Source organism: Egretta garzetta, unplaced genomic scaffold (assembly GCF_000687185.1).
Source record: "Egretta garzetta isolate BGI_Z169 unplaced genomic scaffold, ASM68718v1 scaffold388, whole genome shotgun sequence".
Lineage (NCBI taxonomy): Eukaryota > Metazoa > Chordata > Aves > Pelecaniformes > Ardeidae > Egretta > Egretta garzetta.
In genome coordinates, this window is record NW_009260610.1 from 359374 (window position 1) to 365373 (window position 6000).

The following is a 6000-nucleotide window of genomic DNA, read 5'->3' on the forward strand; positions in this document are numbered from 1 at the left end:
AGGGGGAACATTGCCACTAAGGATGAAGAAAAGGCTGAGATACTTAACGCCTTCTTTGCCTCAGTCTTTAATGGCCTGACGAGTTATCCCCAGGGTACTCAGCCCCCCAAGCTGTAAGACAGGAATGGTGAGTAGAATAAACCTCACATAATCCAGGAAGAAGCAGTTTTCGACCTCCTATGACACCTGGACATCCACAAGGTTATGGGGCCAGATGGGATCCACCCAAGGGCGCTGAGGAAGCTGGCAGAGGAGCTTGCCAAGCCACTCTCCATCATTTATCAGCAGTCCTGGTTAACAGGGAAGGTCCTAGATGACTGGAGGTTGGCAAATGTGATGTCTATCTACAAGAAGAGCCGGAAGGAAGATCCAGGGAACTACAGACCTGTCAGCCTGACCTTGGTACCGGGGAAGATCATAGAATCATAGAATGTTTTGGGTTGGAAGGGACCCCTAGAGGCCATCTAGTCCAACCCCCCTGCAGTGAGCAGGGACACCGCTAACTAGATCAGGTGGCTCAGAGCCCTGTCCAGCCTGGTCTTGAATGTTTCCAGGGATGGGGCCTCCACTACCTCTCTGGGAAACCCATTCCAGTGTTTCACCACCCTCATTGTAAAGAATTTCTTCCTTATGTCCAGTCTAAACCTACCCTGCTTCAGTTTAAAACCATTACCCCTTGTCCTGTCACAGCTGACCCTACTGAAAAGATTTTCCCCATCTTTCCTATAGGCCCCCTTTAGGTACTGAAAGGCCGCAATCAAGTCTGCCCGCAGCCTTCTCTTCTCCAGGCTGAACAACCCCAACTCTCCCAGCCTGTCCTACTAAGAGAGGTGCTCCAGGCCTCGGATCGTTTCTGTAGCCCTCCTCTGGGCCTGCTCCAACAGTTCCATAGAGCAGTTCATCTTGAGTGTGCTCACCAGGCATATGCAGAATAATCAGGGGATCAGGCTCAGCCAGAATGGGTTCATGAAAGGCAGGTCCTGCCTGATTTCCTTCTATGACCTGCCTGGTAGATGAGGGAAAGGCTGTAGATACTGTCTAACTGGACTTCAGCAAAGCCTTTGACACAGTTTCCCACAGTATTCTCCTAGAGAAGCTGGAGGTTCATGGCCTAGACAGGTGTACTCTTTGCTGGGTAAAAAACTGGCTGGATGGCCAAGCCCAGAGAGTTGTGGTCAACTGAGTTAAATCCAGTTGGCGGCCAGTCACCAACGGTGTTCCCCTGGGCTCAGTTCTACGGCCAGTCTTGTTTAATATCTTTATCAATGATCTGGACAAGGATTGAGTGTACCCTCAGTAAGTTTGCAGATGGCACCAAATAGGGCAGGAAGGTCAATCTCCTTGAGGGTAGGAAGGCTCTGCAGAGAGACCTGGACAGGCTGGATCGATGGGCCGAGGCCAACTGTATGAGGTTCAACAAGGCCAAGTGCTGGGTTCTGCACTTTGGTCACAACAACCCCATGCAGCGCTACAGGCTTGGAGAAGAGTGGCTGGAAAGCTGCCTGGTGGAAAAGGACCTGCGGGTACTGGTTGACAGCCAGCTGAATATGAGCCAGCAGTGTGCCCAGGTGGCCAAGAAGGCCAACGGCATCCTGGCTTGTATCAGGACTAGGTCTCTTCTCCCTGGTAACGGACAATAGGATGAGGAAAAATGGTCTGAAGTTGCACCAGGGCAGGTTTAGGCTAGACATTAGGAAAAACTTCTTCAACAAAAGGGTCATCAGGAATGGGCTGCCCAGGGAGGCGGTCGAGTCCCCATCCCTGGAGGTATTTAAAAGATGGGTAGATGAGGGACATGGTTTAACGGTGGGATGGCAGGGTTAGGTTAATGATTGGACTTGATGACCTTAAAGGTCTTTTCCAGCTGAAACGATTCTATGATTCTATAAGCAAGATGTATAACAGTTCATTATTTAGATTGCCTGTTGTTTCCTATTGAAAGGCCTTGATTCAATTCCTTATTTCCTTATTGAGTTTTAATATCCAGAAATAAATTTTTAAAATATTCACTCAGTCTACATTCATAAGTGTGAAATGTTAAAAATATCTTTACACAATATTAGTATAATTAGAAAAATCTGTACCCTAATATCAGAAGAAAATATCAATAAAAAAGGTTTCTGAAAGAACAGTACATTTTAGAAACAGCATAAAAGTTGAAGGAATAATTTCATTCACACAATAGATTTAGAAAAATTTGCAAAGTAGACTAAAAATAGATTAAGGGCATAATCTCACAGGCAAGTACTACTGAAAGGTTCCATTTACTACAGTGTATCTAAAACTGAAAGTAACAGAATTCATTCAACAATCTTAGAAGACATAAAACACCTAACATCTAGTTCTTATTGTAATGAGTAAAAACAAGATGAAATTTTTAAAAACTATCCTGATATCTATCTTAGCATTACAGTAAACAAATAGTAATGCATCCAAATTAAAAACAAAAGCTTTTTCTTCACTTTGCCATCATGATTAAACGGCTATGAAAAGAATAGCAAGCAGGTATGCCAACCTGTTAGCTGGATTTGAAAGACTACAAGTTTATGATTACAAGCTCTTTTTCAGCCCCTTGGCATAACGAAACATTGAAACATTTCATTTTAAGGTTCTTCTCAATACGATTGACTATCTATGAAACATATGACACAAAAGAAGTGTGTCATTCTGCACACATAGGAAACCATATAATGAAAATAAACAAGACCAAATAAAAGATCTATTTTTAAACTAAAAGTTACATATAGAAGAAGGAAACAAAATCCACAATCCAAAGGATTCTTTAGCTGGACAATTCCCTCTCTCCTGCAATAATCTCAGATAAGTACTTTTAAGATCACTTCAATAACACTTAGATGGGATAGTTTGGGTAATACTGCCTGTCTCTGAGCACCTGACCTTCCGCCCGAAGCTACCTGCCTCCTTAGGAGGGCAGCAGAGATGAATGCATGCCAGCTCTACAACTACTGTAGTTCAGTCTAACATATTATCACCAAGCCAACTTTTACTGTCTTAACTGAAATATCAGACTCTGAATTTCAAAGAATCTAAACAGCTGAAGCTTATGTAGCACAGTTTCCTGCTACAAGAGGGAAATAACTCTCAGTATGCATTAGGTTTCTTAAATTCTCTTATCCTGTTATCTAACTAGTACTACTGGTAAAACAAAATTAACATTGTTTCTATTTAGCTGCAAGTTGCTGAACGGCATTTATTTATACAATGATTAAGTTATCAAAATTGCCTTTACTAGGGTAATATTCCTCAACACATAAAAAAAGAAATAAAATGTTTTACTCTAGGAAATGAGACTTGTAAGTAATGGCAAGCCAACCTAAAATATCCCTTCATATCACAAATGGATGCATGTAACAACTCTTGGTTTAGTTTAATAATTACAAATTATCTCCCTGAGTACAGTACCTCATCTCCAGAGGTATTTTTCATATGCAAATTGGTTTCACTACTCAGGCACTTCAAAACTGTCTTTTCTTCTCTACAGCAAATGGCAGTAAACAACCCCGAATGGAAGAAAGATGCAAAATTTTCTAACCTTCAAGAGATGGAAATGCATTCCAATATTTTCTGAAGTTCACCATGCTAGGTGATATTTCAGGTTTTCATCATAATTTTTATGTAGACTTTTTTTTTCCCCCAAAAAAAAAAGCTTTAATGGTAAGTTTCCAAATTAACGGTTTACCTATACTGCTCTGAATAAAGGCAGGGTGTGGAGGAGAAGGTGGAAGAGGAGAAAAGGAGAAGAATAAATCTATGAGGTGATAATTTCTAACGTACTCCTTTTGGTGCAGAGAAATATAAAATTAGTTGCTTGGATGTACACAGCAACAGCTTAAGACATTACTTTCCTGCACCTATTTAGCTTCCCTTTGCTAACATCAACGCTCCACAATGGCTGGCAGAGGGGATGGGGTTTTTTGCCCTCCTTTCCCGTAGATTTCCTTCTGTATTTGATACACCTGCAGTTTCCCTTCTTTTTGCCCTTCATACCCCTGGCCAGATTGAACTCCAGTTAGGCTCCAGTCTTCCTGACCCCACCCTTGCATGTTTGGACAGTGTCTCCATTCCTCCTGGGTCATCTGCTCCTGCTACCAGTTCTTGCATAAATACTAAAATACAAAGGAGTTATCAGGAGCTCCTTGTTAACCCATACCACATTTCCTGCACGTCAAGATTGACCAGTCTTGAACTCAGAGGAGATAATCCTCTGGGCGATGCCCAAACATGGACTGGTGCAGCTGCAGAAAGACTCAACATGCTCCTTGTTCTGCTCACTATGCTTGAGGGCAGCAGCCTCTGGCAGAAGTACATTGTCGACCGTTGCATGCAGTAGCCTCTGAGTGCCACAGTAAGCTTGGCCAGACCTCATCTGTCAGAGGAATCTGAAACCCCAGCTGGACATAACAGCAAATTTATGTTATTTTGCACTGAAATGGACTAGCATGTAGTTTGCTACAATTATACAAAACAACAGTAATGAAAGCAGTTGGGGAGTCTTAAGGCTCTACAGCTATTTTGCAAAAACACCTTATGATAACAAATGAATTACATTAGAATTTACTTAACCTAAAACAATATTTAAACTAAGCCAGACAGCAATGTGTAAAAAGAACAAATGCACATGTTGAAAACACAAAAGTGGAACCGTATAGAAATATTTCATGTCACGTTACTGAAAAAAAATTTTAGTACAGTGGAAAGAAAAGCCTAAAAAGTGCCCAAGATGGAAATACTAAGGTGCCCCACCAACACAAAGTGCAATTTTTTTTTTAATTTTTTTTTAATGAGTGCTTTTCATCTGTTTGAGCTACTGTTGATTTGTGTCTTAGACGTCCCAGCATGTTTGTAAATAGAGGAGTAATTTGGACTCAACAGAAAATTAATACAGCTTTTGAGAACCAGAAGTTGTATTATACTACAAAAACAGACAGAACAGAAATCCCAGCAAGGCTGATCAAATGACTGCTCACTCTGAAAACATGTACAAACAACTCCATCTTGAATTATCAAAATTTAAGTACCTTAACAAGAGAGCTGCTGCAATAAAATCACAATTTCATTCCCAGCATAATGGTAATAATAATTTACAGTCAACAGCCATTACAAGCAATATTAACTAATGCACATAAAGTAAAACATTCTGCTTCTTATGAGGAAACTAAAGAGAATTTGTACAAATTTGCACTGATAGGATGGTAACTGCCCGGTACCATCTCCCCTGCAGGGGAGGCTGCATATGCTAAAAGATAGTACTGAATACACAAAAGCTTTGGTTATAATTTTTGGTGACTAGTGGTGGACTAGCCAAATTCAGGTTGGATATTAAAGATCATTAAGCTTTTAAATTAACTACTTAAGTGACAAATGAATAAAAATAAACATAATTGAGAAAGATGAACACCATGCCAAATATTAACAAAGATATGTTGAATCTCATTTTGAACAGTCATTTCAAAGGTAATATTCTAGAGACAAGCATTCATTATTAGATCTTTAAAATATCATCAACAAGTTTTATATATTTCACCAATTCCAGAATTCTTAATGCACTTAAAAAACAATTTTAGTTTGGTTGATCTATTGTTAAGATAATAGTGGTTTTTAAAATAATTGGGGGGGGGAGGTTGTTACCTACTATATTACTACAGAGAACATTTTTAACTTGTAGCATATTATCAGCATAAAAAATAGATGCAATATCACAAACTTGCCATTTTCTTTTTCAATGAAATAGAAATGAAGCCATAAAGGTTAACTTCACAGGAAAGTATTAGCCGACTGCATTAAAGCACAAAGATAGGAGACAGTTATTTATGGAACACTGTTCACCATTATCCCTTTCAAATTCTACAAGAAGGCTAAATATTGATGCATTCCCAAGTCACCTTTTCCCCCCTTTAGTGTTAACAAGTAGGAGAATGTTTTTGATGCTTCCAATTTGTCAAGATCAGGTGAACTGAATGGTTTTACAGAGTACACTAT